Raw genomic sequence first — 16,015 nt, forward strand, 5'->3', positions numbered from 1 at the left:
GAACTCATTAATTACTTCACATGTATAAGTAATGTATATGTTGGGGTCAATGTCAATGAAGGGCAGATGGGAACTAGGAATATGGAAAGTCACAGAGTAACACTGAAGTGTTAGAGAGAAAGAGTAAGACTATTCTGTTCCATGTTTCTAAGGAGGGAGGCAAAAGGAAATTGTTAGTATCTGATCAGGCAGGCCGACTGCAGAACTACTTTAGGGAGGAGTGAGGAATGCATCTCAAGGTCAAATCAACAGATCTGAGAGGGGGGCCAGAGAGGCCCACCACAACGACTTTCCTACTACAGTCCTATCTCACACACACTTCCACAATGGTTTTAGAAACAGTGAGAAGAACCAATTAAATTAATGTATTGGTTTTCTAAATGTGTAAGGAGTTGACCCGCCAATTAGAAGGTTATAAATATATGTGCTTGTGTTATCTGCCATGTCTTTGAAGCTGTTTGACCAAGTGGGTGAATAAACTTGGTTTGAGCTTTTTCTAGTTGTCCATTTGAGTTAACTCTGATAAGAACCTAACAACAGCAACATGAATGTATATACATTTTAGTTCAAATAAATTCATCAAGATGTTGAGACCTTAACTTTACTCTTCTTTAAGTCACCACACACACACACGAGAGAGAGCAAGAAAGTCAGAGAGAGAGCTGAAGGGGAGGAGACAGGTTAAAGATTAATATTTAAGCCTTGAGACAATTGAGACATGGATTGTGTATATGTGCTATTCATAGGGTTAACAAACCGCAAAACGAGCTTCAATGCCATACAACACTCCTTCCGTGGCCTCCAACTGCTCTTAAATGCAAGTAAAACTAAATGCATGCTCTTCAACAGATCGCTGCCTGCACCCGCCCACCCGACTAGCATCACTTTCTGGACGGTTCTGACTTAGAATATGTGGACAACTATAAATACCTAGGTGTCTGGCTAGACTGTATACTTTCCTTCCAGACTCATACGAAGCATATCCAATCCAAAATTAAATCTAGAATCAGCTTCCTATTTCGCAACAAAGCATCCTTCACTCATGCTGACAAACATACCCTTGTAAAACTGACTATCCTACCGATCTTTGACTTCGGCGATGTCATTTACAAAATAGCCTCCAAAACTCTGCTCAGCAAATTGGATGCAGTCTATCACAGTGCCATACATTTTGTCACCAAAGCCATATATACACACTACCCACCTGTAACGGCGTTCATCTGTTGAAAGAGGAGCGGACCAAAATGCAGCGTGGTGGTTACTCATGTTCTTTAATGAAAACTTTAACGATACATGAAATAACTAAATATACAAAAACACCAAACGGACCGTGAAACCCTATACAGCCTATCTTGTGACGACAGAGACAGGAACAATCACCCACAAACACACAGTGAAACCCAGGCTACCTAAATATGGTTCCCAATCAGAGACAACGAGAATCACCTGACTCTGACTGAGAACCGCCTCAGGCAGCCATAGACTATGCTAGACAACCCTACTCAACCACAATCCCAATACCTACTAAAACCCCAATACAAAAACACACCACAAAATAAACCCATGTCACACCCTGGCCTGACCAAATAAAGAAAGAAAACACAAAATACTAAGACCAAGGCGTGACACCACCACTATGACCTGTATGCTCTCGTTGGCTGGCCCTCACTACATATTCGTCGCCAAACCCACTGGCTCCAGGTCATCTACAAGTCTTTGCTAGGTAAAGCGCCACCTTATCTCAGCTCACTGATCACCATAGCAACACCCACCCGTAGCACACGCTCCAGCAGGTATATTTCACTGGTCATCCCCAAAGCCAGCACCTCCTTTGGCCACCTTTCTTTCCAGTTCTCTGCTGCCAATGACTGGAACCAATTTCAAAAATCACTGAAGTTGAAGACTTATATCTCCCTCACTAAATTTAAGCGTCAGCTGTCAGAGCAGCTTACCGATCACTGCAGCTGTACACAGTCCACCTGTAAATAGCCCATCCAACTACCTACCGCATCCCCATATTTATTTTTGTTTTTCTGTTCTTTTGCACACCAGTATTTCTACTTGCACGTCCTCATCTGTACATTCTATCACGGCAGTGTGAATTGCTAAATTGTAATTACGTCATCGCTATGGCCTATGTATTGCCTTACCTCCTTACTTTATTTGCACACACTGTATACAGATTTTTCTATTGTGTTATTCACTGTACTTTGTTTATCCCATGTGTAGCTCTGTGTTGTTGTTTTTGTCGCACTGCTTTGCTTTATCTTGGCCAGGTCGCAGTTGTAAATGAGAACTTGTTCTCAGCTGGCCTACCTGGCTATATAAAGGTGGGGGGAAAAAGCCTAGCTTTTAGCTAACTAGCAGCTCTGTTAAATTTTGCAATCTCCCATGTGATCTCTAACAAAAGACAGGCTCTCCTCCATCTTGTGTTAGAAACACTACACTTGTCCGTTCAATAGCGGGGACAAGACTCTGATGACGTACAACGTAATGAAATACTTCACAATGTAAAAGGGGCATAAGACATTAGCTAGCTGAGACGTACGTAGCCTATAGGCCTATTCGTTCAGCCACACAATTGAAAGCATGTTAAAATTCTGGCAGGCATGTACATATTCTCCTCCATTTGTTGGTTGTTAAGGTCGATGGCTCATCTACAGTGCCTTCAGAATGTATTCATACCCCTTGACTTATTCCACATTTTGTTGTGTTACAGCCTGTATTCAAAATGGATTCAATTGTTGTTTTTTCTCACCATCTACACACAATACCCCATAATGACAAAGTGAAAACAGGTTTTTTGAAATGTTTGCAAATGTATTGAAAATTTAATACAGAAATCTCATTTTCATAAGTAGTCACACCCCTCTTTCTGGGTAAGTCTCTAAGAGCTTTACACGCTTGGATTGTGTAACATTTGCCCGTTATTCTTTTCAAAATGATTTAAGCTCAAATTCTTTGTTTATCATTGCTAGACAAACATTTTTAGGTCTTGTCATAGATTTTCAAGCAGATTTAAGTCAAAACTTGGCCACTCAGGAACATTCACTGTCTTCTTCGTAAGCAACATCAGTGTAGATTTGGCCTTGTGTTTTAGGTTATGGTCCTATTGAAAGGTGAATTCATCTCCCAGTGTCTGGTAGAAAGCAGACAACCAGAATTTCCGATAGGATTTTACCTGTGCTTAGCTCCATTGCGGGTTTTTTTTATCCTAAAAATCCACATTCCTTAATGATTACAAGTATACCCATAACATGATGCAGCCACCACTATTCTTGAAAATATGGAGAGTGGTACTCAGTAATGTGTTGTGTTGGATTTGCTCCAAACATAACACTTTGTATTCAGGACAAAAATGTGAATTGCTTTGCCACATTGTTTTGCAGTGTTTCTTTAGTCCCTTGTTGCAAACATGATGCGTGTTTTGGAATATTTGTAGTCTGTACAGGCTTCCTTCATTTCACCCTGTAATTCAGGTAGGTACTGTGGAGTAACTGCATCCTCCGATTTATCCTATCACAGCCATGATACTCTGTAAAGTCACCATTGGCCTCATGGTGAAATCCCTGAGTGGTTTTCTTCCTCTCCAGCAACTGAGTTAGGAAGGACGCCTGTATCATTGTAGTGACTGCGTGTATTGATACACCATCCAAAGTGTAATTAATAACTTCATCATCCTCAAATAGATATTCAATATCTGCTTTTTTTTTTACCTATCTACCAATAGGTGTCCTTTGTGAGGCATTGGAAAACCTCCCTAGTCTTTGTGGTTGAATCCATGTGTGAAACTCACTGCTCGACTGAGGGACCTTTCCGATAAGTTTATGCATGCGGTACAGAGATAAGACAGTCAGTCAAAAACCATGTTTAACGCTATTATTGCACACAGAGTCCATGCAACTTATTATGTGACTTGTTATGCATATTTATACAATTTAACATAATTAGGCTTGCCATAACGAAGACTCGAGATATTTCAGCTTTTCATTTTTTATTTAAAAATTCCACTTTGACATTATGGGATGTTGTGTGTAGGCCAGGCTGTAACATAACAAAATGTGGAAAAAGTTAAGAGGTGTGAATACTTTCTGATGGGGTGTCTAGCTGTGCCACAGCGTTTGATTTCCCCAGTAATCTGAGTTTAACAGCGTTGTCTAGATGTTATGCACAATTCTTATGTTTTGAGACCATTTCAAACAGGTGTTTTAAATCCTTAAACCCAGACTTGAACCACACTCTCTCCACCGAATCGCAGGCAGGGGAAGCATAATAGTGATTGCTTTGCGCGCTTGCAGTTAGCCACTGCTTCCTTCCAACAACAATGTAGAATTTGCCATTTCTGACTTGGTATGTAATGTTTATGTCCAATGGCCGATGAGCACCAAGAAATGTTATCTTTAATTTCTCTGCATACGGCAAGGATTGAAAATAATTTTCCAGTACATTGTCAATGTGACTAATGATGATGACTGTTTGCTTGCTAGCTAAGATTTTGAAAGTATGATGTTGACATGATCAGTCCAATTAAAGCTACGGAGATATAACGTGATTTGACTTCATTTTGATGACCTTGAGCCTTCTTGGATTAGCACTTCTGTAAATCAATGACTCCCATTGTTAGGGCAGAGAGACATGTATCTTGTCAGTATATCCATAATCTTCAGCCTTGCTCTCCCGTAAATTCTGCAGTGACACAATGTCCACGAGTGACAGAACCCTGAGCCAATTAACATGATTAACAACGCCTACTCTGTGTGCTTTCGCTGGCATCCCCTCCACCACACAAATCACTGAGCTAGGCTGAAACAGCTGCATTTTGGAGCTGCCTTACTCAAAGAAGACCAAGTTTGCATGGTACTTTATTAACTCAAATATTTTTTTACATTGTTTGCTCAACTGATATGTGACATGAATTAATGCAGAATTACATCCAAAACAAGCCTACTTTTTAATTGTATTTTTTAAACAGGTGGGGTCAAAACAGGTGGGGCACTGCACCACCTGCCCTGAATGACGGGTTGCCACTGTGTGCAGGTGTAGGGTTACCTACTGAAACTACCACACATGGTCAAGAATCCAAATGAAACTGCCATCTCTCTCAGCCTCAGTTTGTTTTTTACACCCAACAGACACCCTGTTTGCTCTCATTCAGCTGTCTCATTTAACATAATCCCTCCACATAACGAAGCACTGCAATGTTGTTTTTTTCACTGTTGTGTCATCTGCAAACTTGATGATTGAGTTGGAGGCATGCATGGCCACGCAGTCATGGGTGAACAGGTAGTACGGGAGGGGGCTGAGCACGCACCCTTGTGGGGCCCCAGTGTTGATGGTCAGCAAAGTGGAGATGTTGTTTCCTACCTTCACCACCTGGGGATGGCCCGTCAGAAAGTCCAGAACCCAATTGCACAGGGTGGGGTTGAGACCCAGGGCCTCCAGCTTGATGAGCTTGGAGGGTACTATGGTGTTGAATGCTGAGTTGTAGTTAATGAACAGCATTCTTACACAGGTATTCCTCTTGCCCAGATGGGATAGGGCAGTGTGCAAGTGTGATGGCGACTGAATTGTCTGTGGACCTGTTGAGTCGGTAGGCAAACTGAATTGGGTCTAGGGTGGCCGGTAAGGTGGAGGTGATACGATCCTTGACTAGTCTCTCAAACTACTTCATGATGACAGAAGTGAGTGCTACGGGCGGTAGTCATTTAGTTCAGTTATCTTTGCCTTCTTGGGTACAGGAAAAATGGTGGCCATCAATAATGTGGGGACAGCAGACTGGGATAGGGAGCGGTTGAATATGTCCGTAAACACACAAGCCAGCTGGTCTGTGCATGCTCTGAAGAGGCGGCTAGGGATGCCATCTGGGCCAGTAGTCTTGAGAGGGTTAACACTTTTAAATGTTTTACTCACATCAGCCACGAAGAAGGAGGGGAGGGGAGGCGCAGTCCTTGTTAGTGGGGCGCGACGGTGGCACTGTATTATCCTCAAAGCGGGCAAAGAAGGTGTTTAGTTTGTTTTCGACTCTACTTTGTCCCTGTACTGACATTTCACTTGTTTGATTGCCTTGCGGAGGGAATAACTACACTGTTTATATTCAGCCATATTCCCAGACCTCTTTCCATGGTTAAATGCGGTGGTTTGCGCTTTCAGTTTTGTGGGAATGCCGCATCCATCCACAGTTTCTGGTTAGGGTAGGTTTTAATAGTCACAGTGGGTACAACATCTCCAATGCACTTCTTCATAAACTCACTCACTGAGTTAGTGTATAGATCGATGTTATGAGGATAACCGGAACATATCCCAGTCTGCGTGATCAAAACAATCATGAAGCGTGGATCCGATTGGTCAGACCAGCGTTGAAGAATTTAGGTAGCATTGTTTTCAAATTTGCGTTGTTAAAAGCCCCAGCTACAATAAATGCAGCCTCAGGATATGTGGTTTCCAGTTTACATAGAGTCCAGTGAAGTTCCTTGAGGGCCGTCTTGGTGTGTGCTTGAGGGGGAACGTAGACAGCTGGACAACTGACAACTGATAACTGACGAGAAATATCTTGGGAGATAATATGGCCGCCATTTGATTGTAAGGAATCCTAGGTCGGGTGAGCAGAAAGACTTGAGTTCCTGTATGTTGTAATGATTACACTATAAGTCGTTAATCATGAAGCATACACCCCCGCCCTTCCTCTTCCCAGAGAGGAGTTTCTCTGTCGGCGTGATGCATGGAGAAGCCCGGTGGCTGAAACAATTCCGACACCATATCCCGAGAGAGCCATGTTTCCATGAAACAGAGAATGTTACAATCTCTGATGTCTCTCTGGAAGGCAACCTTTGCTTGAATTTCATCTACCTTGTTATCAAGAGACTGGACATTGGCGAGCAGTATACTCGGGAGCGGTGGGCGATGTGCACGTCTAAGGAGCCTGACCAGGAGGCCGCTCTGTCTGCCCCTTCTGTGGCGCCATTGTTTTGAGTCAGCTTCTAGGATAAGGTCCATTGTCCTGGGTGGTGGTCCAAACAGAAGATCCGCTTAGGGAAAGTCATATTCCTGGTCGTATTCCTGGTCGTTGGTAAGTTGACATCGCGCTTTTATCCAATAGTTCTTCCCTGCTGTATGTAATAAGACTTAAGATTTTCTGTGGTAACAATGTAAGAAATAATACATAACAAAATACTGCATAGTTTACTAAGGACTCTAATTGAGGTGACCATCTCTTTCCGCGCCATCTTGTTTGTACAAATACTCCTGATTTGCACATATACTGCTCAAAATCTAAATTGTGCCTAAAACTGCAGTACTATATTATGGCCTCTTGCATTTCAAATATGTTTTTTTGTTTGTATTATCTTTTACCAGATCCGATGGGTTATATTCTCCTAAATGAATTTCACATTTCCACTAACTTCAAAGTGTTTCCCTTCAAAATGTTATCAACAATATGCATATCCTTGCTTCAGGTCCTGAGCTACATGTTTATTTGTCACATGTGCCAAATACAACAGGTGTAGACCTTACAGTGAAATGCGTGCTGATAAGCCCTAACAAACTGTGCAATTTATGTAAAAATAGGTATTAGGTAAACAAAAAAGAAATTTAAACACGAAACGAATCCCTTTGGCCGGGCAGTCGAGGGGGGATGGTAATGAGACCCATAACAACTCATGCAAAGTATAATAGTGAAAAAGTAACAGTGAGAACGAAAAACCACAGACAACTAAATTACCGTCAAACACTCATGGTTTATTTTTAAACAGATGGTAAAGGAGAGCTGGGAAAGGGGCTGAGCTGGACCCAAGGAAAGAAACAAATATCCAAAAACACCCCTAAGCGGTGTACATAGCTCAACCCCTACCCGGTATCTCATTCTACTGTTATACGACTCTCTATGCGTTGTTTGTTGGGAACCTTGTTATTTACGAAGTTTTTGGAACGGATTCCTGTTGGAACGTTCCACAAATTATACCCACCCCCCTAAACTAGACTAGCCTACTTCAATACAGCTAACTAAACAAAAATACAGTGGGTGGTCCACCCAGTTTTAACTAGGGTATTTAGACAAAGTTTACCCACGGGTAGTGCAACTTGTCTTGGTACCCCCTTTCCCACCATCAAACAAACAGTCAAACACCATAACAAAACAATACTCACAGGATAACGGACAAAGTGAAATGTAGTTGCAAAAACAGAGCGATCTCTGCATACAAATAGAGATGGCGAGAGATACACAGAGAGATCGAGCTACAGAGAAAACACCTGACTGGGTTTATAAACCAAGGGAAAGGGGATGTGATTGGGTAATGGAAACAGGAGGAGGTGTATCTTCTGATTGACGACTGATTGGGGAATGATGATTGCCACCTGTGAAGAGGGGAGAAGGAGAGAAAAGAAATACACACAGGATGCACACTCAGGATACTTGTATCCGTAACAATACAGGATAAACAGAGAGTACCAGCAGCGTAAACGAGAGGGATGGCGGGTGGCAGGACACAATGAAAATAGTCTGGGTAGCCACTGTGAGGGGACACCAGTTAGTCGGGCTAATTCCAAATCAAAGTTTATTTGTCACGTGACCCGAATACAACAGGTGTAAACCTTACAGTGAAATGCTTACTTACAGGCTCTTACCAATGGTGCCAAAAAAAGGTATGTGTTTGTGTTTGTGTGTAGGTAAGTAAAGAAATAAAACCGTAGAAAGACCTTTTTTTTAAAGAGTACAGATACATACACCTGTTAGTCAGGCTTATTGAGGTAGTATGTACATGTAGGTATCGTTAAAGTGACTGTGCATATATGATGAACAGAGAGTAGCAGAAGTGTAAAAAGAGGGGTTGGCGGGTGGTGGGACACAATGCAGATAGCCTGGTTAGCCAATGTGCAGGAGCACTGGTTGGTCGGGCCAATTTAGGTAGTATGTACATGAATGTATAGTTAAAGTGACTAAGCATATAAGATAAACAGAGAGTAGCAGCAGTGTAATAGAGGGGCTGGGGGGGGGCACACAATGCAAATAGTCTGGGTAACCATTGGCTACCTGTTTAGGAGTCTTATGGCTTGGGGGTAAAAACTGTTGAGAAGCCTTTTTGTCCTAGACTGGGCACTCGGGTACAGCTTGCCATGCAGTAGTAGAGAGAACAGTCTGACTGGGGTGGCTGGGGTCTTTGACAATTTTTAGGGCCTTCCTCTGACACCGCCTGGTGTAGAGGTCCTGGACGGCAGGCAGCTTTGCCCCAGTGATGTACTGGGCCATACGCACTACCCTCTGAAGTGCCTTGCGGTCGGAGGCCGAGCAATTGCCGTACCAGGCAGTGATGCAACCGGTCAGGATGCTCTCGATGTTGCAGCTGTAGAACCTTTTGAGGATCTCAGGACCCATGCCAAATCTTTTTAGTTTCCTAAGGGGGAATAGGCTTTGTCGTGCCCTCTTCACGACTGTCTTGGTGTGTTTGGACCAATCTAGTTTGTTGTTGATGTGGACACCAAGGAATTTGAAGCTCTCAACCTGCTCCACTATAGCCCCGTCGATGAGAATGGGGACGTGCTCGGAGCTCCTTTTTCTGTAGTCCATAATCATCTCCTTAGTCTTGGTTACATTGAGGGATAGGTTGTTATTCTGGCACCACCCGACCAGGTCTCTGACCTCCTCCCTATAGGCTGTCACCTCGTTGTCGGTGATCAGGCCTATCACTGTTTTGTCGTCAACAAACTTAATGATGGTGTTGGAGTTGTGCCTGGCCATGCAGTTGTGGGTGAACAGGGAGTACAGGAGGGGACAGAGCACGCACCCCTGGGGAGCTCCAGTGTTGAGGATTAACGTTACAGATGTGTTGCTACCTACCCTCCCCACCTGGGGGAAGCCTGTCAGGAAGTCAGAGATCCAGTTGCAGGGGGAGGTGTTTATTCCCAGGATCCTTAGCTTGGTTATGAGCTTTGAGGGTACTATGGTGTTGAACGCTGAGCTGTAGTCAATGAACAGCATTCTCACATAAGTGTTCCTTTTGTCCAGGTGGGAAAGGGCAGTGTGTAGTGCAATAGAGATTGCATCATCTGTGGATCTGTTAGGGCGGTATGCAAATTGGAGTGTGTCTAGGGTTTCTGGGATAATGGTGTTGATTACCAGCCTTTCAAAGCACTTCATGGCTACGGACGTGAGTGCTACGGGTCTGTAGTCATTTAGGCAGGTTGCCTTTGTGTTCTTGGGCACATTGACTGTGGTGGTCTGCTTGAAGCATGTTGGTATTACAGACTCAATCAGGGACATGTTGAAAATGTCAGTGAAGACACCTGCCAGTTGGTCAGCACATGCCCGGAGCACACGTCCTGGTAATCCGTCTGGCCCCGCAGCCTTGTGTATGTTGACCTGTTTAAAGGACTTACCCACGTCGGATACTGAGAGCATGATCACACAGTCATCCGGAACAGCTGATGCTCTCATGCATGCCTCAGTGTTGCTTGCCTCGAAGCGAGCATAGAAGTGATTTAGCTCGTCTGGTAGGCTCGTGTCACTGGGCAGCTCGCGGCTGTGCTTCCCTTTATAGTCTGTAATAGTTTGCAAGCCCTGCCACATCCGACGAGCGTCGGAGCTGGTGTAGAATGATTCAATCTTGGCCATGTATTGACGCTTTGCCTATTTGATGGTTCGTCGCAGGGCATAGAGGTATTTCTTGTAAGCTTCCGGGTTAGAGTCCCGCACCTTGAAAGCGGCAGCTCTACCCTTTAGCTCAGTGTGAATGTTGCCTGTAATCCATGGCTTCTGGTTGGGGTATGCATGTACAGTCACTGTGGGGATGACGTCCTTGATGCACTTATTGTTAAAGCCAGTGACTGATGTGGTTTACTCCTCAATACCATCGGAAGAATCCCAGAACATGTTCCAGTCTGTGATAGCAAAAGTCCTGTAGTTTAGCATCTGCTTCATCTGACCACTTTTATGGACGAAGTCACTGGTGCTTCCTGCTTTATTTTTTTCTTGTAAGCAGGAATCAGGAGGATAGAATTATGGTCAAATTTGCCAAATGGAGGGCGAGGGAGAGATTTGTACGCGCCTCTGTGTGTGGAGTAAAGGTGATCTAGAATTTTTTTCCCCTCTGGTTGCGCATTTAACATGCTGATAGAAATTAGGTAAATCTGATTTAAGTTTCCGGCCACTAGGAGTGCCACCTCTTGGTGAGCTGTTTCCTGTTTGCTTATTTCCTTATACAGCTGACGGAGTGCGGTCTTAGTGCCAGCATCTGTCTGTGGTGGTAAATAAACAGCCACAAAAAAAAATCATGAAATCTCTTGGCTAATAGTGTGGTCTACAGCTTATCATGAGATACTCTACTTCAAGCGAGCAAAATCTTGAGTCTTCCATAGATTTCATGCACCAGCTGTGGTTTACAAATATACCGTCTTACCGGAGGGTGGTGTTCTATCTATCAGTGCATCATATAGTGGGGCAAAAAAGTATTTAGTCAGCCACCAATTGTGCAAGTTCTCCCACTTAAAAAGATGAGGCCTGTAATTTTCATCATAGGTACACTTCAACTATGACAGCCAAAATGAGAAAAAAAATTACAGAAAATCACATTGTAGGATTTTTTATGATTTTTAACTTTGCATTGATTTGGCACACGTAATGTGTTACACAAGTAGGTCTGCTGAAATCATTTCAGAATACCCTGATGAACCTAGAGGTTCATATAGGCTAACACCGAAAGGTTGGTCTTCAGGCACTTAGCAGAAGCTTTAGCAGCAGACTGCATTCACAGGTCACGAGCAGTGTCTGACTGGTTTGTTGTTGTTGGAGACCATAACGTCAGTGTGTTGGAAGCTATTGGCCTGATTTGAGGTATGATATACTACTTTAGGTCCCACTTTATTTGGAAAGTCAACTATAGGTGGTCTTTTTTTTCTCAAACTTGCAAGTGTATTGATATGCAACAACTTGCCTAGGGTTTGGGTTACAATAATTAGTTAGTGTATTGATAGTTTGTTGAACATCTGGTTGAACTCACTGTGGGTATACATGGATCTGAGCCTCTCCACTTGGCACTGTCCCTCAAAGATGGGCTACTGTGTCTACTACTCATACAGGCTCTCTGTCGAGCCTTCCTAGACCAGAGGAAAGAGAGCAACATGATCAGGGACTGGAAGGATACAATACTGTAAAACACACTGAATTCTGGGGATTATTGATTATTCCATAGGGTATTATTGATTTATTCCAAGGTCAAAATTCAAGATTTGCCAAGTTTCATGACTCGTTACTGTGTTATATTGGTTGTCAAAAGTATGCGGTAATGCTATAAAAGTCCACTGTCTGGTAGTCTGGTATAAAAGTCCACTGTCTGGTATAAAAGTCCACTGTCTGGTAGTCTGGTATAAAAGTCCACTGTCTGGTAGTCTGGTATAAAAGTCCACTGTCTGGTATAAAAGTCCACTGTCTGGTAGTCTGGTATAAAAGTCCACTGTCTGGTAGTCTGGTATAAAAGTCCACTGTCTGGTAGTCTGGTATAAAAGTCCACTGTCTGGTATAAAAGTCCACTGTCTGGTAGTCTGGTATAAAAGTCCACTGTCTGGTATAAAAGTCCACTGTCTGGTAGTCTGGTATAAAAGTCCACTGTCTGGTAGTCTGGTATAAAAGTCCACTGTCTGGTAGTCTGGTATAAAAGTCCACTGTCTGGTAGTCTGGTATAAAAGTCCACTGTCTGGTAGTCTGGTATAAAAGTCCACTGTCTGGTAGTCTGGTATAAAAGTCCACTGTCTGGTAGTCTGGTATAAAAGTCCACTGTCTGGTAGTCTGGTATAAAAGTCCACTGTCTGGTAGTCTGGTATAAAAGTCCACTGTCTGGTAGTCTGGTATAAAAGTCCACTGTCTGGTAGTCTGGTATAAAAGTCCACTGTCTGGTAGTCTGGTATAAAAGTCCACTGTCTGGTAGTCTGGTATAAAAGTCCACTGTCTGGTAGTCTGGTATAAAAGTCCACTGTCTGGTAGTCTGGTATAAAAGTCCACTGTCTGGTAGTCTGGTATAAAAGTCCACTGTCTGGTAGTCTGGTATAAAAGTCCACTGTCTGGTAAGTTCTAGATGTGTTATTTGGTTATGTGCTGGACTCTTTCAATTAGGGGTGATGCGGCTCGCCAGGTCAGGCCAGGAGACTGAAATCTGTTCTCAAGTACTCATTAAATAAAGGAACAGAACGATGCACCCTAGTTTCCTGTTCAAAGCTATGTCCATTGGAAATTCCACAGTAACAGATTGATGCTGAGACTTGATGCTGAGACAATGATTACACAGTTAAACAAACCATACAACTCTATGCACAAAGACTACCGTTAACCATTTTAACAGAACATTTTACAAAAACACATTTACTTAAACAGTGCAGAAGCAAAGTTTGGTAACCGAATGACAGCACAAAACTGTAATTCTGTTACCAAACTTTGCATCTGATCAGCTCTAAAAATGGAATTGTCCACATGTGACCACATAGATCCTTTCTGATGTGGAGGGGCACACATTACAGTATGACCCCATTAGAAAGAGGTCTGAAGGGGCTTACAAGCCATCCAACCACAGTCCTTCTTGACCCATGAGCGGGTTTAAGTGCTGCTCCTTGACCATGTGATCTCTGTTGTGGGCCAAGGACTGCTGAGGTCAGATGGATAGATGAGTCAACATGGCTGCGTTTACAAAGGCAGATACATTTTTTCCACTAATGGTCTTTTGACCGATCACATCAGATCTTTTTTTGAGCTGCTCTGATTGGTCAAAAGACCAATTAAGGCCTTTGCAGACTCGGATTATGTCGGATTCAGATGTATGATTATTACATGTCACACTGTGCAATGCTACCAAATTAAAATCTCGATATCAACCTGGCCAGATTGTACGATTTCCTTCAGTTCTCTGCGATTGGTTTGCGAAGCTACATTAGCCAACGTAGGCTATGTCAACTGCAGCGGTGTATTTGTGCCAGCACCTGCAGCGCAAGCCTCACTCTGTTAATGCGCAAGTGACGCGAGTTGGGAAAAACTGAAAGTATGCATTTTAGAAATAGTTTTCACATACAAACTTGTCGGAATTCAAAATCAAATAGGCTTCCCCAAAATAAAATGGTAATTGTGGTAGAACATTTACTTTGATTAGCAATTTTGTGGTAGCCTGATATTAGATGTGTCATATGAACAAGATTATTAGGGAAATCGTTCTTCTTGCACAGCATGTCAATGTTTAAATCTAACAATTATGTAAATCTGACTATTCAAAATAGTCGTATTATTGTGTGCATACTCAGTGCTGGCCGTGTTCCTATTGGTCAGTCACCGGGATTGGCTCGTAACACTAGCCATAATGCATGGACACTGCCAGAACTTCGTCTGAGCCTACAACCGCACATAGCGGTACCTAATCCGCAGACCTAGACCCTGTCACACTGAATGAGCCAAGATGTCCTACAATCATTTACGACCTAAGAATTTGCCCATGACTTGGATACTTGTCTGGAATGGCAAAATCGTAGTATAAGACGTCTTAAATCATACAGACTGCAAAGGCCTTAAGTGGAAAAATATCCGAATTGGGCTTCCTGTATACACACAGTCCATGAGTTCTGTGCTCAGTCAAGTCTGTCTTGAGTGATTGGAATGGCATGATTTTTCCAGTATTACCATTTTTTTCTGCATATTTGGGGTTGGTTAGTATCAGAAACCCCTAAAGTCTGTTATAAATGCCCATATAAAACCCAGTTTCTCAGTTACCAAATAGCAAAGCGGTTAAGAGCGTTGGGACAGTAAGAGAAAGGTCGCTGGTTGAATCCCCAAGCAAGGTGGAAAGATCTGCCATTCTGCCATTGAGAAAGGCAGTTAACCCCCAACCACAACTGCTCCCTGGGTGCTGATGATGTGTATGTTGATTAAGGCAGCCCCCCTCACCGCTGATTGAGGGGTTGGGTTAAATGTGGTAGATACATTTCAGTTGAATGCATCCAGTTGTGCAACTGACTAAGTAGCCCCTTTCCCCTCCTTAAATCCTACCTTGGGTTACAGTCAAACCTGCTGTAAAAGTAATGTCCTGAAGTGTGTAGTGTATGTGACAACTAATGAAGTAGCTGTATTGACACTTTACACAGTGAGCATAGGGGATGAAATGTTGACGCTCGTCCGATTACTTTGGCCTAATTCATGAATAGGACACGTTCCTCTCTACATAACCTTGTGATCTGTTGTATGGAGCTCCAAGTCAATTTAATTCACCCAGTAAACCCAAACAGGCAAAAAAACATCAGCTTTTTCTCATTTTAAGGTATTTTACAAATGTACAAGTTATGCTTTTTTCATTTTTTTGCTAATCGATTTTGTGGGGTCGTCCAGGATGTGAATAGGGGTAAATTGACTGTCTAATTGTGTAATTAAAATGAATATTTTAGCTTTGCTGAGTTCAAAAGCATGGTAGTGTCTTGTGTGCCTCTTTGCCTATATCTACGGTGCATTCGGAAAAAATTCAGACTCATTTACTTTTTCGACATTTCGTTACGTTACATCCTTATACATCCTTACACCATACCCCATAATTGTGTGTAGATTTACAGAGTGGCAGGGTAGCCTAGTGGTTAGAGTGTTGGACTAGTAACCAAAAGGATGCCAGATTGAATCCCCAAGCTGCTCCTGAACAAGGCAGTTAACCCACTGTTCCTAGGCCATCATTGAAAACTAAGATTTTGTTCTTAAGAATATACCCCCAAAAAAGTAAGATAAGAATAAATTATTAAAGAGCAGCAGTAAATAACAATAATGGGGCTATGTACAGGGGGTACCGGTGTCGAGGTAATTGAGGTAATATGTGCGTGTAGGTAGTTATTAAAGTGACAATGCATAGATAATAACAGAGAATAGCAGCAGCATTCCAGAGGGGGAGGGAGCAATGCAAATATTCTGGGTAGCCAATTGATTAGCTGTTCCGGAGTCTTATGGCTTGGGGGTAGAAGCTATTTAGGAGCCTCTCGGACCTAGATTTGGCACTCCGGTACTGCTTGCCAT

At 42.9% G+C, this 16,015-nt stretch overlaps 1 protein-coding gene across 1 annotated transcript in view; it reads right to left on the reverse strand.

Annotated features, from left to right (window-relative positions):
- The window catches only part of LOC109892712 (SAM domain-containing protein SAMSN-1-like), a 30,066-nt gene extending 21,839 nt beyond the window's left edge, over positions 1-8,227 (reverse strand). Inside the window, exon 1 of the mRNA XM_031826620.1 lies at positions 8,146-8,227. The gene's annotated coding sequence lies outside the window, so the exon portion shown is untranslated. The remainder of the gene's footprint in view (positions 1-8,145) is intronic.
- Between the last annotated feature and the right edge of the window lie 7,788 nt (positions 8,228-16,015).

The sequence above is a fragment of the Oncorhynchus kisutch genome, linkage group LG6 (genome assembly GCF_002021735.2).
Source record: "Oncorhynchus kisutch isolate 150728-3 linkage group LG6, Okis_V2, whole genome shotgun sequence".
Lineage (NCBI taxonomy): Eukaryota > Metazoa > Chordata > Actinopteri > Salmoniformes > Salmonidae > Oncorhynchus > Oncorhynchus kisutch.